This window comes from Calidris pugnax, unplaced genomic scaffold, assembly GCF_001431845.1.
Source record: "Calidris pugnax isolate Ruff unplaced genomic scaffold, ASM143184v1 scaffold16, whole genome shotgun sequence".
In the NCBI taxonomy this organism is placed as follows: domain Eukaryota; kingdom Metazoa; phylum Chordata; class Aves; order Charadriiformes; family Scolopacidae; genus Calidris; species Calidris pugnax.
In genome coordinates this window covers 2,546,492-2,573,716 of record NW_015090847.1, presented here as the reverse complement: position 1 = coordinate 2,573,716, position 27,225 = coordinate 2,546,492, and the positions used below count along the sequence as shown (strand labels likewise).

General features: G+C 46.3%; 1 protein-coding gene across 14 annotated transcripts in view; it reads left to right on the top strand.

Moving 5' to 3' along the window:
* The window catches only part of ADGRL3 (adhesion G protein-coupled receptor L3), a 591,492-nt gene that overhangs the window by 182,776 nt on the left and 381,491 nt on the right, over positions 1-27,225 (top strand). The window contains exon 1 of one of the 14 annotated variants that reach the window (XM_014943110.1): positions 13,118-13,188. The exons of the other annotated variants lie outside the window; for them this stretch is intronic. The gene's annotated coding sequence lies outside the window, so the exon portion shown is untranslated. Of the gene's footprint in view, positions 1-13,117; positions 13,189-27,225 lie in introns of those variants that run through there. 14 annotated transcript variants of the gene reach the window in all.

The following is a 27,225-nucleotide window of genomic DNA, read 5'->3' as shown; positions in this document are numbered from 1 at the left end:
AAACTCCTTCGAGGATTGCCTCTTAAGGGTACTCTCTGCCTTTATTTTAGGTTTTGTTCCCTTTAAACTCCTTCGAGTTTAATGAATGATGGTGTTTATGGAGTTTAATGAATGAATGATGGAAACACGGATAGTGTTTCATTGAATGTTTTGGGGTTTTTTTAATATACCTTTATTTTGAGGGACTAATTTAAATGTATGCTAGTAAGGATGATATTGTGCAAGAGCTGGGATGTATTTATATAAAGTATTAGCATATGGAGAGCTTGATTTATAACACTGGTTAGCTAATGAGAATAAGTCATAAATTACAACGTACGCTCACTGGGTGCTTGAGATCCCTGCTTCTTTGTGTGAGTCTGTGGATGGGAGGATGGTAGGTGCTTTTTCCATATGCACCTTGTGGACTTTAATATGTTGGGATTACACCAGTATGTCAGTTCATACATTAAATATTTTTAATTGGTGAGTTTTGAGAACATGGGGAATTTCTTTCCCTCTCTGTCTGTCCCTGCCTTCTTCATCTTTGTTTCTGCAAGCAGCCTGGGTACCTCTGCTTGCAAAGTGCTGTACTGGTCCAGCCCTGGGACATCATCACTCACTGGTGGCAGCAGTACACCTTCCAGGTGACGAGGTACTTGCAGTGGCCAGTAGGATAAACTGCAAGTTGAAGAACGTTTCCTCCTCCCTCTCTGCCCCCATCTTTCTTAAAGGAAAATTATTATTATTATGCAATTTATTATGCAGATGTCTGTAGGTTTCTTGTGGCTGTAAGGGTTTGTTCCACTGAAAAACATGGAATTGTGGCTATAAGCTCTGCGTGGGAAGCCGACTGATACTTATTTATTCACTTCAGGTCTAAAGCTGTGCCTGCAAAATCAGCATGCTTCTGGTGTCCAAAAAATCCCCAGTGTTGCCCAAGTTAAGTAGAGAGCGGGAGGAGAGACCCAGGTGGCCAGCAGAGAGGGACTGCTCAGGCAGTACCACTGCCTTTCCCCATGCCCTGGTCCTGGGTACCACCAGAATTTCTGGCTTATAGAAAATGGAATTATTTGCTTCTGATTCTGCTTCCCTGAATTGAATTTAAGACCCGCTAAATAAGAACAATGTTGATAACGTGTAAATTATTGCCCCTGGAAGTAGAAAAGCAGTATTATAGCAGGGTTAGCTAGTGATGAAAGACCACTGGTGATTGATAAGCCTTTGAACGTTACAGCCTTGGCTAATTATTCCGAGGATGAATCAGTGACATACAAGCAGGAGATGTCAGAAAAGAGAGCATCCACCCCTGAATGGCAAAGGATAATTGTTATAGACACAATTGATAGTGGCCAGTATTGGACTCACACTAACGGCCGCTCGAACTGTTAGGTCAGCTTTTTATGTCAGATTTCAGATTTGGCCCGACAGCAGCAAACATCCTCTATCAAAGTGTTAGTTTCTTTTTATCTTTTTTCCCCTTCCTGCTCTTTTTTTAGTCATTTGACAATAATTTACTACCTTGCTTAGCTTTTTAGTCAGTTGTCTTCCACTCCGGAAAGCCAGGTTTCTTAAGTGCTTCTATGATGCCAAGTTAATTGCCCGAAAATAAGTGCTTGAAGATGGATCAAGTATTGTCTCATCAGCATTCAGCATCCCTGCCAGAGCATGGAAGGGGGAAGGGAGGTAACACCAGGAAGGCTGGAAGAAAAGGGGTGGGGAACAAAGGAAAGCATGACTGTCCTGCAAATGGCCCTGTCTAGAGTGAGCCAGCAAAGCTCTCCTTGGATGCAACTGAGTCCTTGCTGTACTCGCAGGATGTCCTGTGAAATGACACCAGAGCTGCAGTGTGAACGTGGGTGGGATTGATCTCCCTTCCCCAAAAACGTGAGGGGAGACTGCTTTTGGGTGGCCCTAGTCTGGGTTCTTCACTAAGGCAAAAGTTGAAGCAGGTACCTATGTATTCGGGCAATACTTGTGTTGCCATGGCTTTGTTTTCTCTGCCTCGCTATAGAGCAAGGTGGGGAGTCAGTGTTCCTCACTTGTCCTTGTGGTGAGGGTGATGATGATGTCTAGGTAAACGAGCAGTCTCAGGTGGGTGTCTAAAATGCGATGATATACAGGAGTGATTTTACAACTTAGAAGTGGGAAGAGCAAAGGAAGAATCACAGCTGGCACCTGTGAGTCCACCTCACCGCTGGTACGTAACGCACCACGGGACTGGATGTAACACAACACCTTTTCCTTCTTTTATTGCCGTGGGTGATATGCAAACAAAAATGAACAGGAAACATAGCTAATGAAACCGTGCTCATTTGAGACAAGACAGAAAGGTTTTTATAAGATAAAGCACCTTGTTATCCTCCTTTAGGCTCACAAGGGCCTTTGAAGGAGCGGTGCGGATGAAGGGTGGAGATGAATGTCCAACCAACATCAATAACAGACACTGGGCAGCACCTCAAGTCCTGCTGAAACCCCTGAGACTCAGTGGTGGGCAGTTGCTGGCAGCTCCTTATGAGAGCATGAATGTTTTTGGGGTACCTGGCTGTCCAACCCTGCTTGTCACCTCCAGTTTTTCTCCTCAGATCTAGGGGCAGGAAGGGTACTACCACCCCCTTTAGACTTGCCAGCACTGCCAAGGCTTTGCTTCATCTTCCTTTACTGAATACAGCCAAGGCCACTCCCTGGGATTTAACAAATTCTCTAGTATTTCAGGGCCTGGGGGGATTTGCAGTGCTCTTGGTCCCCCTCCTGCCCCATTTTTCCTCCGATTGCTTAAGTTTGGGTGATTGGACTCTGCATCCCAAGGGATTTCTTACAATCCAGCTCTCTTTTTCTGGGGCCCACTGGGCAGACTTGCCCTGATGGTATGGACCATATATGGACCATAATATATGGATATTAATACCAGCCCCCTTACCTGACCTCATTGAGTTTCAGTGTCTCTTCTCCTCACCTTTATGCTGGGAGAGCCTCCCTGCTCTGGAGAAGGAGCAGGCATTTATTCCGGCTCGTGCATCGTCAGCGGATTTGTTAACTAAGCTTTATATGTAAAACCTTTAATAATTGCAATGTCAGCGCTTTAGAAAACCTGCCTGACTTTCACATCCCACGGGCAGGGCCTGCAGTCAGGAGTACTGTTCTTGCACTACCAAATTCGATATAGGCCTGTGAATGTATGCATAGCCCAGATTAGTCACTTTGGAGAGCACAAGTATTGTTTTAAAACCTTTTCTACCTTTGGCTTTTCTAGATCAGAAACGTTGCGGTCTTTTACTTGATCAGGCAGCACTGAAAGTAAATAATTACAGTGCAAAGGCACTCTGAAAATGCTAAATATTGCTTTAATAAGTGCTCTCCCTCTGCGTTTTTACCTTCTGTCACGTGTACAACCCTTGGTTGACGCGTCGGCCTTTCTTCACCAGTCACCTGTGAATGTTATCTCACTCATGGCCCGCGTTTCTGAGGCACCTGCTGTGCCTGTGCAGCTCTGCCATATGGCATTTGCTAAACAGGTTGGGGCTGGCAATAGCCAGAAAGGAGCCTAATGAGCCAGAGAGCTCCCAGCATGCCCAGGTGATCCACCACTTGCCCACATCCACGTGCCCAGGTGATCCACTGATGAATTTGCACGGATGCCTTTGTCGGTGCTCACGCGGTAATGTCAGCTCAATAACATCCCTTCAGGCCAGTAAGATGGATTTCACATTGATGATGAGTGAGACGATTTGATTATTGTTCCTAGCAGCAAAGGGGTTCAGAGATAGTCCGGTTCTCAGCCCTGTGAGGAGCAGAGAAGATGAAAGGAACGTTGCAGCATTCCTCAGCGCACATTTGATCCATCCATCACCCAGACAAAGCGTGCCCTCCTAAACCATTGAAGTGTGACAGCTCCTCAGACTTTGGAGTTTACTAACTTTAAAGCAGCAAGTCAATTAGGAAGCCAAATCTAGGTTGGGTGGTTGAGGGGGGAGAAGAAAAAACACTATTAAAATACTAATATGACATGCTTAGGTTTGTTTGATAGGCTAACAGACTGCTAATATTTAATTTAAAAAATCTGGGTGCTGTCCAAAGCAAACTTATGAATAGCTTAAGTCGTACTAAAGCAAACTTTCATTAAGCAACAGCTTCCTCATAATTAGCTTCACCAGAAGGATATGGTTTCAGAGAAACTATGGCATTTCTTTATTTCGGTAACAGAGCTTTCTGCTAAAGGTTATTTCGAGAGGGTTGCTTATCGTGTGGTGTGATGAAATAAATGAGGAGGCTTGATAAATCTGGAAGAAAACCGAGAGCAGGAGTCCAGCTCCTGTTCTCTTCCCGACAGCCCCTGGGACACGAGCACTGCAACGCGATGTAACCTCTGGGTGCCATCACCGGGGGGTCCATCAGGGGTGCAGTGTGGTGGTCACAGTTCTTCTTCCTTGGAGATGCCACCCATAGTCAGCTGCTGGATGGCTGTAAGGGGGAGAGGTGCAAAGAGGTACAGCGTAGAGTGGCTCTCAAATGAGATTATTCACTTAAATGCCAGGCTGAGGTAGTGGAATGAGAAATAGCCGCTTAAAAGGTCTGTGGCAGTGGTGGGTGCTGTCCCCACGTCCCTGAGGCCAGCTGTGCTGATCGTCATCAAGCTCTTTGGCCTGCTGTAGTATTTATGCTTTTGCCTTCCCTTTCATAAACCGCGTTAAGTTAGTCGCTGACGAGGGGAGGTGCGCGCACAGGAATATCCAAAGGGAGTCAAGAGCCAAAATTCTCTTGCCCAAACTGTCCTCGATTCCTCAAATAGAAACACACACCCCCAAAATTAAAAAAAAATGTATCCCAAAAGAATTAAATAGACGTGATGATGTGTAATTAGTGACTTTTTTCCTATATTATTATATTACAGTTTGTGCGCTTTCCCAGTGGTTCCAGCATTTGACCTAGTAAGGTCTCTGAAAAGATGAGGAGCAAGGGAGGTTTTATTACTCTTTGGTGTGTGTTTATTTTCAGTGTCTGTGCCTTAGAAGCCATAATATGCGTGTGTGACAAGTGTTTGTATTTCCTGGGTGAGAAGAATGAGTTGTGGGAGATAAGGAGGTCAGTGGGTGGCGTCAGCAAGAAGTGTCTGAGGTGGCCCTCATCACGAGTCCGGCAACTGCTCCTCAGAGGAATGGGAGTTCATGTTCTTGACAGCTTCCCCTCCAAGGTCTTCAGATTGGCTCTTAATTGGCAAGCTCATTAGCAGGCTTGCTAACAGGAAGGAGAGTGAGCCAAATTTGTATTCTGTCAGCAGTTGCTGTGAGGAGTCAGTAATCAAATAGCTTTTTTACAGTGTCTTCTTTGGTGTCTAACTGTAATGGCTCAGGTTTGTAGGCCTGCTATAAACCCCAATAAATATTACAGCCATTAATAACTGATTGACTGGAGGGATTTATGTAATCATGGGATTACAGATGCTTATTCCTTTCTTCGGTCATGTTTCTGCATTTTATTGATCAGAGAACTGGCTGTAAAACTGCCTTAAATTAATGGCACGACAACACAAGGGTGGGTTTAATGCCACTTGGATGCCAAAAGACTGGGTTGAGTGATGCTTGGGCTGGTGTTGCAAACGCTTGAAGAGGGAGGTGGGAAATGGGTGTGTGTCCTGAGGGCAGCCTCTCCAGGAGGTGCAGCCAACTCGCCTAGTAGTCACCTCAGAGGAGGTGGCCACACTGGGCTAGAGCAGGTCTACCTCCTTGCAGTCTTTGCACCTAAGAGAGGCATGCTCTGCTGTAGATACTTGTTTTTCTTTGAATGTCAACACCCAGGACCCTGCTTTGTTGGGACTTGGCTGTTGGGCCTTGCTGGTTCCAAATGGGAAATAGAGGGGGTTTAAACTGGGTTTGGGGAAAAGGAAGAAGTGCCGCCCTTCTCCAAGGGAGATCGTGGCTGAGCTGTGGAGGCTGGGTGCTGTAATTGAAAGTCATAGAGGAGAACTGGGGCTGAATGATGGTGGGCCAAAATGTCTCCTGGGGTGATGCAGGTAGTGGCGTACCCCCTCACAGCCTGGCTAAACTTTGGGCCTGGCTTGGCATGAAGGGTCTGTCACACTGGAGAAGAGGAGGCTGAGGGGAGACCTCATTGCCCTCTACAACTCCCTGAGAGGAGGTTGGAGAGAGGTGGGGGTTGGCCTCTTCTCCCAAGGGAATCATGCCAGGAGCAGAGGAACTGGTCTGAAGTTGGGGCAGGGGAGGTTTAGATTAGATCTGAGGAAGAATGACTTTGCTGAGAGGGTGGTCAGGCCCTGGAAGGGCCTGCCCAGGGAGGTGGTGGAGTCACCATCCCTGGAGGGATTTAAGAACCGTGTAGAGGTGGCACTTCAGGGCATGCTCTAGTGGCTGAGATTATTAAATTGTTGGGTTGGGTATTTGTTGTGGGGTTTTGTGTATGGTTGGACTTGATGATCTCAAAGGTCCCTTCCAACCATGAATATTCTGTGATGTTACCTCTGGCAATAATATGGAACTGTGAGACACCACTTGCAGAAAAGCAGTCACTCATCCATGACCATCCCTGCTTCCAAGCTTCTCCCATGACTATTGTGAATGTCTCCCCACCGTGTTTCATCAGCTGGAGGCACCCCATTAGGCGGGGTCTCTGTCCCATTCCCCTGGTTGGTGTGGAGTGGTGGGGCTGATTACATCCAGGTATTGGCTCTTCCATGTATTTGAAGCTCATGTTGTAAAAACACCTTCAGGTCTCTTCCCGGAATTATTACAGAGGGTTTTACCTGAGGTGCTTGCCTAAATGTCTTTCCCAACTCTCCGTGTCTTTTGCCTGATGTTTCACCTGAATTTTCACCTGAAAACCAGGTTTGTTTTCCCCAGCCATTAGAGAAATGAATGCCAGTGGCAGGAAAACTTGCTTTGCTGAGCAGGGGATGTTGCTGCGTTGGGAAGGTGGGATCACTCGGGGTGGCAGAGGTGCTGTGATTAGGTATCCAGGAGGGACTGCAAGGCTGTACTGGGCTGGCTCGTTGCTGTCTGCTGAAGACCTGCAACTAAAGGTAAAGCAATGAGAACCTGAACTGATGAAAATGTATGTCGGCTCATCAGTTCTTTAAGCAGGCTGTGGGAAGTGCCTCTAATGAGCCATCTTTTTTTTTTTCCATCTTAAAGTAAACAAAATTAAGCTGGAAAAAAAAATGCTGAATAGAAAGCATCAGATGGCAGTGGCCGACAGTCGGTGTCTGCCATGTGAAATGTGCTCTGGATTCCCAAGGCAGAGGGTGCAGGTGGCACCATGTGTGCGATGCCTTCGACTGCCAGACCTGCCAGCGACATCTGAGAGGTATCAAACCCCACATCTGAGCAGCGGTGAGCGCCTACCAGCTCTGCCAGGCACAAATTCCCGTGTGAAAGTGGCTGCTTAGTAGAAAAACAGACAATATGCAGAATGAAATGCTTTTCATCTGTGTTTCTGAACTGCGTGTTTTTCCCCAAGCTTAATTTTTTTTTTTTCTTCTCCCCAGAAAAGCAGTACTGACAGCCACATAGTTACTGTGGTTATGAAGGAAACCCAAATAAAAAGGAGGAGTGAGCTTGCTGGGTTGATGTCCTTACTGTCATGTTGCAATGAGCGTTTTGTAAAAGCTGTGGATGCCATTTTCTGATGTGCCCTTCCATCAGACAACAAAACAAACAATTCCCAGGGGTGGCAGAAGCCTTTGCCATTCAAGTCTGGGAACTAGCACCCTGTTAGGGTAGGCTTCAAGAAGTTATGCATTCCTAAGAGCAAGAGTTTCTGGACAAGCTCTTGCCCTTTCTGCTGCCACCCTGTTCCTGGCCATGCTGTGTCTTCTCTGCTGGGGCTGGGGTGAAGGGATGGACACAGCTGAAGGGAAGCTGCCCTTCCTCAAAAGGAATCTCACTTTGTTTCCCTAGCAGCTCCACAATCTTATGGCCCTCCTGGGGTTTAGTTGGTATAAAAAATAATATCCCAACTTTGTGTGTCTGTTAATTATAATTTTCTTTTTTTTTTTTTTTTTAATTCATCAGCAGCTCAGAACAGAGTGTTACGACTTAAATGTTGTATCTGGGCTCTCTTTCAGGGGACAGCATGAATGAGCAGCAGACGCTGGATTAATGCCTTGTCCTAATCTCCTTTTATTTGCAAATATCCAGTTCCTTGCAGATGGCTCTGAACAACAAATAGCATACACGGCTTGCCTCTGGGGAAAATTAGGTCGTTTGTGGCCACTGCTGTCTTCCTTATAATCCCCACTGGCAATTTCTTCTTTTGTCACCAGGGTGAAGGTTGAGTGCCACTTTGAAAGCACAGCACAGCAAGGTGGTATTGGAAGTAGCACTCCTCTGGGCTCTGAAGCAGGGTGATGGAAAGAGAAAGGACTTTCCCTCTTTAGAACAGAAGGTTGTGTTTTTGCTTCTCATCATCCTTTCACCGGTGCCATGACAGAGGGGTCAGGACAACCAGCTCACGGAGCCATCTCTCCCTGTAGCACAAGATGGCCTTTCTGTGGCAATGGGCTGACTTTGGAGCTAATTTCAAGCCAGACTGTCAGTTTTCCATCTGGACTGCTGTCCCTAAGCTTAGCTGCTGTGCTCATTCCCGACTTTATCCTCAACTTGTCAGAGCATGACATAAGAAATCAAATTTGATGTGATGAATGAAGGGCAGGGCCGGCCAATAAAGACTCTTGCGAATGGCGGGGGGGGGGGAAAGCTGCTAATCAGGAGATAATAAATCATGAAAATCAACTCATCAGCTAACCTTTGTGGCCTGGCTGTGTCTCAAAGACTGCCAGCAGAAAACGCAAGCAGCTTCCAATAAAGAGTAGGTGTTGCAGCAGGAGAGATGGGTCTGAGGTACGGCGTGTGAGCGGGGGCACGGGGGGGTACGGCTGCACAGCAGGGAGATCTCACTGCAGATGTCAATGTCACATCGTTAGACCAAAGTAAAATGCCTTTTTGTCTCACTATCTCAGAAGGCAGGAAATTGCAGAAGATAATTAGATACCAACAATATATCGCTAGGGTACACGAGACAGCTTTCTGGATGCTGCCTGGGTAATCAAGAAGCCAGCCTGTTTTTCCTTTCTTTTTTTTTTTTTTTTTTTTTCAAACATGGGAAACTTCTAGGCCATAAAGGAGATTTCGTTTCTTCTTTTATCTTTGATGTCGCTGCTACCTGCGAGGCTGGGGTGCCAGATCTGCCTGCGAGCTAGTCCCTGGGGGCACTGCAGCTCTGGGACCAGCACGTGGAGGCAAGCCCTCATCAGCAAAACAGCAGTGGCCGCAGACAATTCAGTAGAGGATCTGATATCTTTGCCTTTGGAGGTAACAAAGTCCCTCAGACCTTCAGTTTTTGGCTGCATGCCTGTCAGGGCTGGTAGCTCCACTAAAAATAATAGAAAATTAGCCTTCTCCATCACTCGAGCACCTTTAAAGGTGGCACTAGTTAGGAAAGTTGTTCCTGCAGCAGCTTAAATCATGTTGAAAGGTGGTGAAGCACAAACAAGCTAGTACTCAAATGGTAATTTTAATTGCCATGTGAGGCCTGCTTTTGATCGAGTCTGTCGTGGCAGCAATGGCAGTGAAGCCGTGGCAGGACAAGGCTCCCTTGTCACCCTTTGGTGACAAGGGACTTTGGTCAGGTTGGCTGAATGTCCCACAGGTCCGTCAACGTGTGGGACTTGCACCCTTGACAGAAATATGAATGTACCTTGAGGCTCCTGCATTTTTGGAAGTATGTGGTTTATCATCTTCTTTAAAGCCGAGGAATTGAAACAAGCTGTGTGCATCTTTTTTCCCATTCACAAGCTGACAAAATCAGTGCAATATTGTCCTAAATCCTGTCATCAGGGGATGCTCTACCAGGTACAGGCAGTGACGGGACACAGCCTGACTCTGGAGAGGAAATGTCTTCTAAAGCAACACTTTCAATTTAGCCTTTGCTCCATTTTCCCCTTTACCACTATGTTACAATATATATATTTTTTTTTCTGTAATTGTATTGAAATTTGCAAATGTTTTTTGGGTACCATCTGTAGGAAGGAAGCTCAGCCAGATGTGCTCTCAGCTGCGTGTGCCCCTATAGCTAAATGATCTGAGTCATCCGGGTGCCTGGTGCAAGTCTTTGTCCACGCTGAGCCCTCTGCCTTTTAGGACAGTAAGGCTGGTTTTGTTAAATAAAAAAAAAAAAAATAAAAAAAAAAAAAATTAAATTTGCTGTTTCCAGATGGCAATTAAGAGATGACCAGGGTTTGTGCCGTGACATTTTGTGCTGTCGTATCTGCTTCCTCAAGCTGTTGCTTTCCTGTCCTCTCATCTTACCATGGCAGACTGTCCAGGTGTAGCATCTCAGGCAGCTGACTTGAGGATCAGCTTGAAAGACGTGTGGTTTTTTGCAGCGTTGAAAGAGACTATGCTTAATCTCAATTTCACTTCACCCACTTTTTAAAATACCGTGTTCCTGTCCCTTTCCTGAAACATCTCCAGCACTTACTCTGTGTCTCTGAATTCAGGATGTTAAAGAAGGCTCTGCAGGTGAATGTCATTCTTGGAAGGAGATTTGATATTTTTGTTCAGTTACGGGGCATTTTATAGATTTGTGCAGTGGAGGTTGGATGCCCAGGAGAAAATCAGGTGCAGTATAGCTTGAAAGGACATTGATGTTTTGCTATTAGCTCCTGTTGGTTTCGAGTGTTGATACACATCTTTCTATGGTAGCAAGAATATTGCAAACCATGTTGCATGTTGTCTGAGTGGGGGGAAAAATTGGATTTTGGAAGACTCTGCATGCACCTGCTGCAGGGTGGGGTCCAGTCCTTTACTGAGGTCCAGCTGATGGCCTGCACGTGGATTTTTGGTGGTTTAAGGAGCAGAGGAGGTCTGCCTTGTCCCCAAGCCACCTAGGGTGATGGCAGGATGGGGATTTCCATTTTTAAAACGGGGAAAAAAGGAAGACCCAGAGAACTCCAGGCCAGTCCGTCTCACCTCTGTGCCTGACAAGATCATGGAGCAGATCCTCTTGGAAACTATACTAAGGCACATGGAAAATAAGGAGGAGATTGTTGACAGCCGACATGGCTTCACTAAAGGCAAATGGTGTCTGACATCTGCTGCCCTTCTACAAGGGGGTTACAGCATTGGTGGGTAGGGGAAGAGTGACTGGCATCATCTGTGTGGATTTGTGCAGAGCATTTGACGCTGTCCCGCATGGCTTCCTTGTCTCTGAACTGGAGAGCCATGGATTTGACGGATGGGCCACTCAGTGGACAAGGAGTTGGCTGGATGCTCGCACTCAGAGTTGCTGTCCATGGCTTGATGTCCACGTGACGAGTGGTGTGCCTCAGGAATCAGTTCTGGAACTGGTGCTGTTTAACATCTTTGTTGGTGACATGGATGTTGGGACTGAGTGCACCCTCAGCAAGTTTGCCAATGACAACGTTTGGTGTGGTCGACACGCTGGAGGGAAGGGGTGCCAACCAGAGGGACCTGGACAGGCTTGAGATGTGAGCCCATGTGAACCTCCTGAAGTTCAACCATGCCAAGTGCAAGGTCCTGCACCTGGGTCACAGCAATCCCAGGCACAAATACAGGCTGGGCAGAGAATGTATTGAGAGTAGCCCTGAGGAGAAGGACTTGGGGGTGTTGGTGGATGAGAAGCTCAACATGAGCTGGCAATGTGTCCTCACAGCCCAGAAAGCCAACCACATCCTGGGCTGCATCAAAAGAAGTGCGGCCAGCAGGTCACGGGAGGTGATTCTGCCCCTTTCCTCTGCTCTGGTGAGACCCCACATGGGGTACTGTGTCCAGCTTTGGGGTCTGCAACATAAGAAGGACATGGACCTTTTGAAAAGAGTCCAGAGGAGGGCCACGAAGGTGGTCAGAGGGCTGGATCACAAATCCTATGGAGACAGGCTTAGAAAGTTGGAGTTGTTCAGCCTGAAGAAGAGAAGGCTCCGGGGAGACCTTATAGTGGCCTTTCAGTACTTAAAGGGCGTACATTCTCTCTTACAGGAGAGATGGGGAGGAGCTCTTTATCAGGGAGTGTAGTGATAGGACAAAGGGTAACAGTTTTAAACTGAACGAAGGTAGATTTAGATTAGGTATTAGGAAGAAATTCTTTACTGTGAGGGCGTGAGACCCTGGCCCAGGTTGCCCAGAGAAGCTGTGGCTGCCCCATCCCTGGAGGGGTTCAAGGCCAGGCTGGATGGGGCTTGGAGCAACCTGGTCTGGTGGAAGTAGTCGGAGGTCTCCCTGCCCATGTTCAGTTTTTTGTGGCTTGTTTTGTTGTTGTTGTTGTTGTTTTTTTTTTTTTTTGAGCAAACTGGCACTGTCTAATAATACCAAGACTGATAAATCTGTAGTTTGGTACAACAGATCAAGGCAGTGCTGCCTGCTCTAAGACTAATGCCGTCTCCAAAGCACATGGAGGAGGATTAAACAGTTTTTCCAGCAGCCTGCTGCCATCTGTGCAAAGCATTTCTGAAAATACGCTGGTAAATGCCTGTGGGAAGAGCCGGGAGTCTGGTTGTGTTTGCAAACCCGTGTGTTAGTCACTGGTCCTCCCTGCAAGGTTAGAAATGGGCAGGCTGGGTGGGAAGATGCCTCCCAGAGCATCAGTGTTATTAAGCAGAGATTGGCCATCGTCAAGCACTGCAGCGGCAGCGTTGTTATCAAATGACATCTGTAGAAACCAGAGCCTGTTATTTCTACAAAGTCTCTTTGAGCGGTCTCTGCTTGTGTTCAGCAACTTGGTTTTCTGAATCCCATGGGTGTTGGTGAGAGCAATTGTGTGGTAAACCCTGCTCAACTTGGATATTGGTGGAATAATCTGGTCTTACTACTCCCAAGTGCTATATTAAAACTCTATAATTAAAAGGGGAGAGGAATCTTCAAAGCATTCTCCTTTTCATATTGCTGTCTTTCTCAAGGAATGTGTCTGACTGAGAAAAGCCTTCCCACTGAAGTGTGCATCTCTGCAGAAGGAAAAATAAACACTGACTCTCACATAAGCCCCATCCTTCCTTGAGGCCTGTGAGACAGAAGCATGAAAAGTGACATTTAACATCAGCCTTTCCTAAAGGCTTCTGGACAACTGTGAAGGATCCCTTCATTCAGACCAGTCTCTTTTCACAGGTCTTCTGCAAAACCTCTGGAGGGGAGGATCAATAGCAAGGAACCCTCTGCTCTGGTCTGGGAAACACTGCATTAAAAGGTCCATTTTTAGCATTTGTCTTACCTCACAATTGATAAGGTTTCTGCCGTCTTGCTCGTTTTCTTTCCTTTTTGCTAGAAACTGGTGGGTTCGTGACCATGAATTGAAAAGCTGCTATACTGATACCTACCCTAGAAACTGGTGGGTTCGTGACCATGAATTCAAAGCTGCTATACTGATACCTTCTATACTTGAAATGAGTTGGGACTGTGAAGAGCCCAGTCTTGCATAATGACGTCTCCTCGTTTGATGGCAGGGTTAGTCATTATAGCTTATTTGGCGTCCTGCTGTCAGCTGTCGCTTGCTTTATATGGAAATTGAGAGCTCTTTTAAGATAGAAAGTATCATTGAGGTTACTTAAAGTTATTCCACCTAGAGCAGCAGGGCTCTGAGCCAGGACTGAAGTCTTCATTTGGCTGAAATAATTCCAGCAAAAATATTTTGGTTTGCAACTGGAAGGCATGAAAAGTAAAAAAAAAATTAAATCTTTCAAGCATGGTAAACCAGTTCTCTTTTCGTGGTCCCAAGTCCTTTTCTGATAGACCAGGAAGTCAGTTTGAGGCTTATGACTAAACTGGAATATGCTCTCCATGAGAAGAGTGACCTTAAACCAATCATACAAATTTTAGAATCATAGAATCATTCAGGTTGGAAAAGACCCTTGGGATCCCCGAGTCCAACCATCAACCCTACTCTACAAAGTTCTCCCCTACACCATATCCCCCAACACCACATCTAAACGACTCTTAAACACATCCAGGGATGGTGACTCCACCACCTCCCTGGGCAGCCTATTCCAGTCTCTGACCACTCCTTCTGCCTACCCTGTTACAGCTTAAAGCCTTTCCCTCTTGTTCTCTAGCTAATTACCTGTGAGAAGAGACCAGCACCAACCTCTCTACAATGTCTTTCAAGTAGTTGTAGAGAGTGATGAGGTCTCCCCTCAGCCTCCTCTGCCTCAAACTGAGCAGTCCCAGCTCCTTCAATTGCTCTTCATAAGATTTATTCTCCAGGCCCTTCACCAGCTCCATTGCCCTCCTCTGCACCCTCTCCCTCCCTTGTATTGAGGTGCCCAAAACTGGACACAGCACTCAAGGTGTGGCCTCACCATACAAATTTTAGCAGCATAAGTGGTGAGAAGCATGAGTATGTTACAGTGGCTGGACAAGGCCATATATCACAGATGAGCTGCAGAGGCATAAGCAGAACACCGGCTCCCAAATCTCAGCTCCTTGTTTTGCCCCATGATCCATTCAACTTCTCATCACCAGTCAGGGTAAGAAGAAACATTTACTTCCATCGGGACACGACAAGCATCTTGATTTGGCATGAAGTCTGGAGAAAGAGTTTGAAGCTTGCACATGCTCACTAGTTTGAGATCGTGTGCCTTCTCTCTTCCTTTGGAGAACGCTGACTTGCTGTTCTGAATGCATTGCGTGAATGTCAGGTCTTGGTTAAAGACTGTACAAGATCATCCATTTATATCTGGCTTCAAGCTGAAGCTGTAAATGGTTCTCGGGCACCAGGAGAGACAGGCGACGGGGTTATTCCAATTCACAGCCCACATTGGGGTGGTGCTGACACTTCCCTGAACTTTTCTTGGGAGCTCGAGCTGAATTTCAGATTTGTGATGAAACCTGAATGCAGGTCAGCACAGTGCTGCCTCAGAGATGGTAACAAAAACCCCTTGCTCAGTGCTATTTATAATCTTTTAATTTGTATTCTGGCCTGCTGAGCTCTCGGGGGGGGTGAGGAGGGGGCTGAAATAATGCTGACCGTAACTCAGCTCCCCAAGCATGAATCCGTTCCAGCGGGGTCGCTCTCTTCTGTAGCTGTTGAGTTCAAATCAAATAATCCCCCTGACCTGTCTTTCCCCCTCTCAGAGAGCCCTTCTAACATGGCACAGACACCGGCAGCGCATTTAACAACCTGACCAACACAAGTAGGAAGAAATTCAGTGTAGTCGTGCTTCCCCCCTGGAAGGTTCCCAAAAGCCAAGGGTCTGGTGGCACTGACCTTCCCCTCTTGCTCCACAGACCGTTTCATTGAAATTGAGAGGACCTTGGCAATGCGTGCCTTGTGAGGGGCTTAAAAAATGGAGCAGAAATACTGGCAGGCAAGCTGAACGAGGAATAAACTCAAAGCAAGGTGCCCGTGGAGGGAGGGGAGCTGTAATCTGGTGGGTTACCTCAGAGCCAGTGACTTCCTCCGTTGCCTGCCCCAAGCCCCTTAACTTTACCTGGGTTTCCATCTTCCAAACCATCGTCTGCCTTGCCAGCTTGTTTTATAATGTGTAATTGATGGAGAATTATTTGCCTGGCATTTTGGATTTGGTTATTATGGGTTTTTACAGCTAGGAGGGACCGTTAGCTCATGCGTTTTTAACCTCCAGCACGTCACACATATTTTTATTTTCTAAGGTGCTTCTTTTCTGTAGCCTGAGTTTTAGCTAGTCATAAGTGTTGCTGTTATCCATGCCCTTGCTTGTACTCAAGAATATGTTGTTATAACTCTGAACAAAGCCATATCAAGGCACCTTTTCCCTCTTCTCCCCCTAGCACAGCCTCTAACAGTCCCTGTGCAAGCAGTGGCGAGGTCTTCCCTCTCTGGCTATCATTCCTGGACTTCTTACAAATGATATTAATGTGTATGTTTTCCTGTATTTTTTTTTTTTATTCTCTCCTCATCTCTGGTGTTGAAACTTCAGTACTTTAATTGAGGTGCTTTGTCCACTGATTGCTCAGGGCTGCTTTTGGTCCTATAGTTACTTGCAGCAAAATGCAAACGTTTTGGATGCATGGGACGTAGGGCAGCAGTGTGTACCTGCTCCCAGTACTCATTTTCTCTCCCAAGTGACTTTTAAATGTGAAATTATATTGCTATGAGGCTTATTTTTAAAATAAAGAATAAGGTACGTGGCTGTTACTTAATTGTTTTTTTAATGAATTGTGAATCTATAATATTTTTATAAAGCACTTGTATTAGTAGTCACATCCACAGGCTGAAGCTGACTGATGGCCAGGTATGTACGAGCTGTCTGCTTCTCATCCAAGAAGCCAAAATAAGCTGAGGGAAGAAGCAGGGGACTGATTTAGAATTTTGCACCACTCCTGCTGAGTACAGTTCTTGATTAAAAAATTTCAGGCGTGCTTTCTCATGGAGGTTTCTCTACTCTGCACTGGGGAGGCCACAACTGGAATACTGTGTCCAGTTCTGGGCTCCCCAGTTCAAGAGGGACAGGGAACTACTGGAAAGAGTTCAGTGTAGGGCTGCAAAGATGATTCAAGGACTGGAGCATCTCCCTGATGAGGAGAGGCTGAAAGAGCTGGGACTCTTTAGTCTGGAGAAGAGAAGGCTGAGGGGAGACCTTATCAATGCTGACAAGTAACATGCTGTGACATGCTCTGGGTGGTCCTGCTTTGGCAGGGGAGTTGGACTAGATGATCTCTATGGTCCCTTCCAACTCTGAAAAAATTCAGTGAAATTCAGTGAAATTCAGAGGCTGGACCTGTAGCAACATGCCTGATTCATGGGCAAATGACTGTGAGATACCCAGTGCTGGGACGTTGTGGTCTACAGGCACACATTTGCTGTAGTCCTATAGGGACGAAATAATTGGAGACAGTTTGCTCTCCTGTGAGAGCTACGTCCTGCTTACCACAGAAGTAAGTGTTTGCCCAGATTTATTAGGTAACGGGTTATCAGATAGCTTGTTTCAGAACAATGCTGGGTTTATGGGCACGTTGCTGTCATGGGCAGAGTTGTCCTTCTGCTCACAGGCCATTTCTAGTGTTATTTTGGCTTGATTCCCACCGCCTTCCTTTAATTATGGTAGAAGCAATTGGGTCTCAGGAAATAGGGCTTTTTATTGTGAAAATTTATTATTCTAATTAAAAAACTATGATGGCCAAGATAAAGTTAATGTTTCGTGTTTGCAGCTAGACATAAGTTCCCCGTTTATTCATGTTCATCAGTGAATATTGTATTGTGGTAGAGTGCAGTCCAGATAAGGCTGTAACACAGAACTTGAAAATGATGAGAAAATGCCTACTTAGCCTAAATCCTTGCCTATCTGAGTCAGTTTTGTGGGTGTATTGGCTGTTTTGACCTTAAGTGCAGTTTAATGAGTTGCCTGTTCAGAGAGCCGAGGGTTCCTCCGCCTTTACAGGCAGGAGTGGTGTCTGCTGGTGGCACAAGCCACTGAAAACAACTGTTCAGAATTGCCTCTTTCAGCAGTGTCCTTGTGAAACTCTCTCTATTTGGTATCTTTCTTGAAATCTCAGCTCCTTCAGTCCCATTACTGCCTGGGAATCACAGCTTCAGATTTGCTCTCCAAGCTCTGCTGTGAACCAAAAAAAAAAAGTCACGCAGCTCTCTGGTAAGGTGAAACATCTCCCCTTCTTCTCCACACCTGAAAAACCTGAAAGGTAAAGAACAATCCAGCCAGTCCTTAAGTTTGTGAGTGTGTGTGTATTTTTCTTCTCCTAAAAAATACCCAAACAAAACCAAACCCGCTTTTTGAGTCAAAGAACAGTAACATTCCGAGAAACAGGAGCAACTCGGGTACATTAAGGAATAACACTGTGGAGAAAGAGCAGAGAGTAAAGGTAACACAGGCTGCATTTCCCCCACTGCTGGTTTTCAGTTTTGGGTTTGACTGTGGGTTTTTTGGCCCAGTATCAGGTATGGAGGTGCTGGCTCCTGGAACCTGGCCCTTTGATATTGCAAATTCCTTTTGTTCCTGTCCTGTGTTCGTGCTTCTCTGTGCTGGTATATGATATCAGGAGGTAAGTAGGTAAAAAAAAAAAAGAGAAGTCATGAAATTTGGTCTTGCATTTGTTATTCAGTTGTTCCTGCATTAGGTACAATGTATGTTGGTTCCTTTAAACCTGTGTTAAAGTAATAGGAGCTTAAAAAAAAAACAATCATGCGCGCATACATTCACACTGTTTACAGTTGGTCAATAAACTCCGGGGAGAGGAGTTTCATCATCTGCTGGCTGAGAGTTTAAAACCAGCAAATCCCTCCCCTGTGGAGATAAAGCCCTTGTGAACGGTTCATTATCATAGTCTCTGTTTTGCTCTTAAGTTCTTCTTTCTCTTCAGAGAAGCACCTATTTAACAATCCTCTTGTGTGGAGGATCTTGGGGAGATCGCTGCATGTTTATGGGCTGTGTGGGTTGGTAGTTGGGAGGAGAAAGGCTGTTCTGTATGTGCATGCTGCTCCTTTGCCTGTTGCTGACCATGCCCTCAGCCTGTTGCAGGAGGTGACACATTATTTGCCACCTCTGTGCTAACCACGAGCATCACCGTGGGAGGCAGTGGGATGGCAGCTTTTGCTTGCCCCTTCTATCTGCCTCCTCACAGGTGGCTGAGATTTGCATTCTCGGGGGGAATAAGCTTGGCCTTTGAACAGGCAAAAAAGAAAAATAGAAAGAAAAATGTTAGTGTGCCTGACCTGCATTGCAGTAGTGCCCGGCAGTTTGCTTCTGCAGCTAATGCTTTGATGTGGTTTTTCAGTGTGTCTGTGACACTGTGAAGGGAGGACAGTAACTGACCTGAATTTTGGTGGAAAAAATGGGTAGGCAGTTTCATGAAGTGCCAGAAGAAATAGGTGATAGACTTGGCAAATGATGTTTTTTCTTGAGAACCTCCTCACAACTCTTATTTCCCTGAGCTGTTAGTGTGGTTTCCAGTTGTTTTCCCCCTCCACTGTAAATGATAAACCCTTCCAAGGAAGGGGGCAATCATTTCTATGCTGGAGGAAGTGCCAAGATACATTGGTACTTATATAAAGCATGGATGCTCCACCTTTTTTTTTTTTTTCTTGTCTTCCTATTACTCTGACTTAATGAAGGCTATTTCTGCAGAGACACTGTCTTCCACAGCCATACTTGGACTGGGTGAAAGTTTATAACCCTTTAATCACAGTTGGGTGAAGATGCCGGATAGGGGTGCTATGATAAAGAGCAGCCTCTTGCCATAGAATCGTAGAATCATTTAGTTTGGAAAAGACCTTTCAGATCGAGTTCAACTGTAAACCCAGCACTGCCAAATCCACCACTAAACCATGTCCTTCAGCTCCACATCTACACAACTTTTAAATGCCTCCAGGGATGGTGCCTCAACCACTTCCTTGGGCAGCCTGTTCCAATATTTGATATCCCTTTCAGTGAAGGAATTTTTCCTAATATCCAATCTAACCCCCCCCCGGAGCAACTTGAGGCCAATTCCTCTTGTCCTATCACTTGTTACTTGGGAGAAGAGACCAACTCCTACCTTGCTACACCCTCCTTTCAGGGAGTTGGAGAGAGCGAGAAGGTCTCCCCTCAGCCTCCTTTTCTCCAGGCTGAACACCCTCAGCTCCCTCAGCCGCTCCTCACAAGACTTGTGCTCAAGATCCTTCAGCAGCTTCGTTGCCCTTCTCTGGACCCGCTCCAGCACCTCAATGTATTTCTTGTAGTGAAGGACCCAAAACTGGACACAGCACTCAAGATGGGGCCTCACCAGTGCCCAGTACAGGGGGACGATCACCTCCCAAGTCCTACTCCCCACACTGTTCCTGACACAGGCCAGGATGCTGTTGGCCTTCTTGGCCACCTGGGCACACTGCTGGCTCCTGTTCAGCCCACAGGCCACCAACACCCCCAGGTCCTTTTCTGCCAGGCAGCTCCAGCCACTCTGCCCCCAGCCTGGAGCGCTGCAGGGGGTTGGTGGGACCCAAGGGTAGGACCCGGCACTTGGCCTTGTTGAACCTCATCCCGTTGGCCTTGGCCCATCGATCCAGCCTGTCCAGATCATAGGTATGTTGGTAGCAGAACTGAGGAAAATGCTACTAGCTCACTCCCCTTTTACCAACTTACTCCATCATCTGCTTTCTGAGTTTTCTCTGTTGTGAGTAGTGTTCCAAGGTTTCCTCTAGGACATGCCTTCCCAGGGAAAAGGGATAGTTAACTTCTCCCTTTTCTCTGACCAAATGTCTGTGACCTCACTATTGCTGTTCATACAATGCTCAGGTGAAGGTGATGCCAGGGTAGCTTCCCTTCAACTTCACATCAGTTAGAGTTGGATGAAGCTGACTTCATTTTTCATCTATGATACTCCTCCAAATAGTGTGACAAGTTTTGGGCTTTGTGCCCATCCATGAGCTGAATTCTCACTTGGACTTCCCTCTTTAGCTTGTGAGACTGCAGATTCGTGTGGCCAATGGCTGCTTCTCCACAGGCAGTGTTGCTTACAGGATGCAAACTCTGAAAGCAGATTTACTGTTGAAAGAGATTTTCTAAATGATTGAGTCTTCCAATATTGTTTTCCTATTTCCAAGAACCACATGGGCATTTAATGCCACAGGAAATGAACTCCAGGTTGAATCAAAGGACATCTCATGGGAGCTCTGTCTCTGTGAAACACTGCTGGAAAGTCAATGGCTTCTGCAGTGAGTTTTGTTTTCTTATTATAGCATTCACATCCAAGTCCTTCTTTTAAAAAGGGTAGTCTTTCTGTTGAGCTTGTTTAAGTGCTTTAAACTTCCCTTTTCTCTGAATGCAGAGAAAGAAGCTTCTCTTTGCTGCAGCAGCACTTTTTTTTGCTTGTGTAGTTGTGCATGTCTGTGACATCCAGCTTGGTCCAGTGTCATATGTGGGTGTGCAAACCTGTACGGAGCCTGCCTTGCTACAGAGAGAGCTTCCATTCATCTCCTTTTCTGCTGCTGTCACCTTTTAGTTGTGTTCTGCCTTTGTAGGTTTTGCTTAATGTTTGGTATTTCGGGCCAAGAACGATGCCTTTTAATCGGGCTGCAAATCACTCGGTACTTTTTGAGAACTGTGTAATAGTGATTTGCTGTCAACCTCTCAAAGCTGCAAAGAAAGTTAAAATAAATTACCAGAACAAAGGGTGATCACCTTTTGATGAATAAACTCGCAGGCAGTTAACATAGTAACTATAATGTCTCCAGACATCTGTCCTCTCCCTTTTGCCAGCTCTCCATATGGCACAGAGCTTGTGGGCAGAAAGTAAAAAGGAAATCCACCATGAAATGTGTTGCTGTGTTTCACGAGACCATTCCCTACCCAGCCGCTGCCGTGATCCGACCCTGAAAGTGGCCCCTGTACGTACAGAGGGAGGTGGTGGTGCTTCTTCCTCATGAAAGCCCTGCAGGGCTTCGGAGCCGTCACGGCCACCCGCTGTCACAGCTGCCTCCAACGCTCTGGGAAGAGTATAACTGTTCATGAGCACAGCTTCGTCGTAAAGAAGATCACAGAATCACAGAATCTTCGAGGTTGGAAGGGACCTTAAAGATCATCTTGTCCAACCATCAACATGACTGACAAAAATAGACACCCACACAACAAACAAGAAGCATCATCACTAAACCAGACCTCCCAGCACTACATCAACCCGTCTTTTGAACACCTCCAGGGATGGGGCCTCAACCACCTCCCTGGGCAGCCCATTCCAAGGCCTGATAACCCTTTCAGTGAAAAAATTTTTCCTGATATCCAGCCTGAACCTCCCCTGGCGCAACTTGAGGCCATTTCCTCTTGTCCTGTCGCCTGTGACTTGAGAAAAGAGACCCACCCCCTCCTCTCTACACCCTCCTTTCAGGGAGGTGTAGAGAGCAATAAGGTCTCCCCTCAGCCTCCTTTTCTCCAGGCTGAACAACCCCAGCTCCCTCAGCCTCTCCTCATAAGACTTATTCTCCAGACCCCTCACCATCTTTGTCGCCCTTCTCTGGCCCCGCTCCAGCACCTCAATGTCTTTTTTATGGTAGGGGGCCCAAAACGGGCCACAGTACTCCAGGTGAGGCCTCACCAGTGCCGAGTACAGGGGGACAATCACCTCTCGGGCCCTACTCCCCACGCTGTTCCTGAGATTTTGCCACTCGCGGAGGGAGGGTGCGCTGTGGAGAACAGTTAGGATCTTCTCTGTATGAAGATATTTGTTATGCCAAGAGGGCACTGGGGACATTTATCAGTGTATTTTCCTCGTAGTTTTGGAGCTTAGACAGCCAGATAGTCCAAAGACTGATACGGGGTACACTGTGCCTGAAACCCACTGCATCTTCAGGATGAAAAACAGTTTTGAAAGTGGCTTTTGCTTTAAATTCCCATATACTTGGCACACAGCAGGAAGGCAGTTAAAAAAAAAACACAACAACAACCTAGAACTAGCCAAGAAAGAATATAAGTAGTTGATAAGGATGGAGAAGGAGGGAGAAGAGAAAAATAAAGAAATAAAAGCTTGCTTATTTCTTTATTTTTAGTCATTAACATAGAAGAGAAGTTGTCTCTGGTGTGCTCTTGCTTGGATGACTTTCGTCATAAGTTTCTCGGGGAATGTTGGTAAAACCTAGTCAGAATATGTTTGCGGCGATGTTACCTACTTGCTGTTGCAACAAATGTGAAAGTTCTTCTGTATGTGACTTTCCTCTCTCATTTCCTTAGATCCCGAGCACAGAAGAGATTGTTTGATAAATGGTTCTAGGGTAACCTGGTCACATGGATTTTGTGACCCCGTGAGGATTAGGGACTGGGATATAAACATCTGCTGCTTTTGTGAATTGGCTTCATCACCCTCTTGTGGCACTGAGTTCCCCAACTTAGGTGGGACAGGAGGGATTTCTTCAATATGTTTTGATTTACTGCTTTTTCACGTGATTTTATCTCATCTGGGGAAACATTAGTGTCCAGGCTACCTGAATCTCTTTGCACATTTTTCCTCAGCCCCTTCACTGTTGCTTTGGAGGTGGTGTCTGTTCTGAGTGACGTGCTTCCATCATACGCAGGAGGTAAGGATGTGCAGTTCCTCTAGTTGGTCCTGCTGTGGTAGGTTCCCTTTGCACTACTGTGATAAGGAGACTGGATTTGTGCCAAGTTTTGTAGAAGCGAGGAGGCTTCTTGCTAGCATGCCACGTGTTTACCCCTTTTGACATCATAAAACTGCTTGTTAAATTAGTGCCAACTAGTAACGAAAGGGCTGGGGGAACTTTAGTAGGCAACTCTGTGTTTGGGCCCCTAAACAATGTGTTGGTTTTACACTGACTTTTACAATATGAGAAGAAAGGATTTGCCTGCTGATAAGGAAATCAAAGCGCTGCGGGGTGGGCGGAGAAGCCAGGAAGAATGGCAGTAGAAAGAGGGGCAAGAAAAGGGAAAACCAATGCCTGCTGGCTGCATTGTAACTGTGCTTTCCGACCCAAACTTTGTGTATGTCCAAATGTCTGGAGTCCTTTCGTCTGCCTTTGAATAGGTCAGCAGTATTATAGGTCGAAATCCAAAAGATTGCTTTATTCAACTGTGATGGGGAATTACTTGAATCATGAGTCTTTGAGCACAGCTCATTAGTGCAGAGAAGGGATAAAATAAATTGGGGGAGCCATTAACAACAATGATTAAAATTTATCATAGTGGTACCATAATTGGTACCTCGGCTGAGCGAGAAGTGAAGTACTCCAAGCCAGTTGTATTAAGTGTTCATTTCTGAGAGGCTGACAAAGATTTATGGCTTCTTTTCTATAAGTCCCATTTAGTCTCTGTAGCGCTACATCTTTTACTGATGCCCATAAGAAACACTTACTGTTAAAGGCAGGACCGTTTCTCTGAAGGTATGTTTAAAATCTGATGATTTTGGAGGAAAAGGGGAAGTGATGCAGACCTTTTGTGAAGGCTGTGTTGTTTTTGGAGTGCTTTTATAGGTGTTGGTTGACTCTTTAAAGGCAGCCTGACCTCTTGGCGTGGTGAAGGACAGCAGCCATGTTCTCACCACACTTTTTGGCTGACTGGGGCATTTTGGGCCTCCCCAGGCTTCAAGTCACTTGATCTTAAGTAATGATTGTTCTGCAAACCATTATTCCTGCCTGCTTGGCCTAAAACCTGGGTTAGCAAGTTAATGGTCTCTTGGTGTGCCTGATATGTCCTGGGTTGGGGTCTGAAAGCAGCATTAGGGACCTGTGTCTTCTCTCTTGGATGTCTGGGAGCCTCCGCACTGGTTTCCATGGAGGGCCACACGTGAGGGTGACAGTTCTGTGCTGTGGGTGTGGGATGGAGCTGCTGGAGAAACCATGCCTGGTTGTTGTTGGGTTGCTGGGCCCTTGCAGCAGGTCACTGTGGAGCCTGGACTGGGGAAGGTGGTGGCTGTGGAGAATTGCTGCCTGAGGGGCCACCAAAGTGAGACCTTGGGTTCAGGGGTTGCTGTGTGGCCCAGGGACCCATGGTGGGGCCTGGGAAGGAGGCCATGGGGCAGGCCCCACACCACCTGAGGTGGTGCTGCCCCCACCAGGACCTCTACCCCGTCCCCCCAGCAGGGGAGGGAGCAGGGCTGGCCATGGTGGCCCCAGTGACCGGGCAGGGCTTCCCCTGATGTACCACTTAGAAGGTGTGTGGGACCTGTGCAGCCCCGTCCTACCCTCAGGAGGTGTGTGGGACCTGTGCAGCCCCATCCTACCCTTAGGAGGTGTGTGGGACCTGTGCAGCCCCATCCTACCCCTGCTGCTTCTTCCAAAACCCCCAGATCTCTGACTTGTTCAAGATACTCTTTCGGGTGTCCCCACCTTGAGGGGCTGCACTCTGCAGTAGGAGAGCACTAGTAAGGTAGCCCTTCAGTTTCTAGGGCTTTTTCACAATAATTTGAAATAAGAGTGAAAATGATCAGTAGTATATATGTACTATATATATATATATATGCAACTTGCATATATTTTTCAGAAGGAGAAGTACACTTGATCTGTCAGTACTTGCTGCTGCTGTGGTCTTTGAACTTGTAATCTTCCTAAACATCTCCTGACCTCCAGAGCTGTCTAGCTGGTATTTATTGTTTTACCGATGTGTTTATCCCCCAGCTCTTTTCTAATCCTGCCCCGGGTTTCACCCTGAGACCAGGGGAGCAGCGGGGAGGGAGGGGAAGGTAAGTGCATCCTTAGAAGCCTTTCACCTGGCTGGGAGAGAAGACTGGCACATGCAAGTGATTGACAGGCTTTTCTGTCTCTGGATGCATGTTAAAATAAGCCCATGCACTCATTTTACCTGTTTTTGTCCCCCCATGGTGATGTGCTTTGTCTGCACTCCTTTGTGCTCAGCAGAAGCAGTTGTCAGTCAGGCAGAGCATGTCATGAACCCATCCAGGTAGCCTCGCTGAGTTGCCTGAGGTTGTCATAACTAAGTGCTCAGCCTGACAAATCCACAGCACAATCATTAAAAAACAATTTTTGTTCTTAACATAAAGTATTTTGACAAATGTATCAAGCAGAACACGTTACCAAGGAGTTTTGTAATCATCCAAGTGTGACTGCAGGTTTTTAGGAAGTATTAATTAGGAGTTTCAGTCTCCAGCTTTCCAATTCACAAGGTGGTAGAAATGTTTCAGAAGGTAAAGAAAACAGCATGGAAGTTTGGCTCTACAGAATCAATAGGTTCATGTTGCTGCTCGTTTGGTTAGTGACTTGCCAATATTGACCCTGAACGGTATTGATTTAGTTTTCTCACTGTTGCTACAGCATAGCTTTGCTTCACACCACGGAGATACAAGTTGCATGTTTTCAGTTTGAAGTGTTTTTCATGGAATTGCTAGCCTCATGGACACAATTATTGGCTTTGTGATGACGAGCTCTCACTTCACTGGTTGTCCCTGCAATTGTTTCTGTCCTGCCTCTGATAACCACGCTGTGGTATTCCTGATTATTCCTCTTTGTCCTTTTGCTTAACATGGGAACACCTTTCCAGATGCTGTTTGGTTAAGAAGACAGAGGAATGTGTTTTAAGGGTTGCATTTCGCAGGAACTCCGACAATTTAAATTACAGCAATGAGTTGTAGAGATGCTGAAGGGCTATGAGGAAGGCTTAGTCCTGGTGTGTTCTTTAAGTTTGGACTTGTAGATATTCCCTGAAACTGTATACATGAGCTTCATTAGATAGGGTGAACCAGTCTGACTGACACTTTCACTTAAACTGGATAAAACCCTGCTGCTGACTGGAAGATTAGTACACAAAAATGATTCGAAGGTGCTGGCTGTTTTTGCAAGGAAAGGTGGTGTAATGCTGCAGAGAGGAAGGCACAAGGAAGTCCTATGGATCAAAAGTACTGTGCCAGTTAATTCAGGATTCCCCCCTCGCCCCTTTCCCCCTTTTCTTGTGTTTTCATACAACCCTGAGCTTTAATTCCAGTTATTCCTGCCATAAGCTTTTTAGGTCTATAGTGTTTGCTGGGACAATGCTGCCATGCGTGGTAGGGAAGACTCTGATGCTGCTTCTCCACTACCAGTCATTGGTAGATGAGAGTAGCAAGGACCAGATTAGGTCAGAGAAAGATGAGTGAAAGAACACTTCAGTCTCACGCCTTGCTTCTCTGAAAGCTAAACTTCAGCGAACGCGTTTCAAGGCAGGCAGGAAACTAAAGTAGACAGAGAGAGCTGAAACACAAGAGAGTCAAGTGCTCGCCCTGATTGTGTGGTGGCACTTGAGGATGGCAAGGCTGGAACGTACCTCGCTCTCTTGCTTCTCTTCCCTGCTGCCTGCCTTTTTGCTTCAGTAATGCTGGAGTTGGGTAGGGATGGACAAAACGCACCTTGCCTTCATCCTGACAGCTGGTACTGGTGAGTTTGCCACCAGAGGGCAGGCCCACTGTTAAGACGAGCTGTTCTGGGTTAATTGTGACTAGCATTTAATTACAAAGTAGGGAGACTATAATTCTAGGGAGATCTATGTTTTCCACTACTGTCCACCCATTAGCTTTCAGTGGTGGGCTAGCCCATACTTCTTGCCTCAGTCTTGTTTTTACATACAGTAATGAAAGGTTTGGACTCATGGCAGCGTTTCTGGGGGAAAAGGCAGTGGGTTTGGGACTGAGCCCGGTGGGGTTGAGGTTCAACCACATCAGTGGCTTTAATTCCTAATGCAGGAGGAAGAAATCATGCATAAACTCCATGATAAAGTTCTGATAGCAAACTGTGTCCTACTTGGGCTCTCCCTACACTCTTACCCTAAAGCTATCTACAGCCTGAAATCTACCGGCGTGTAATGCTTTGGCTTTATACACATAGATTTCC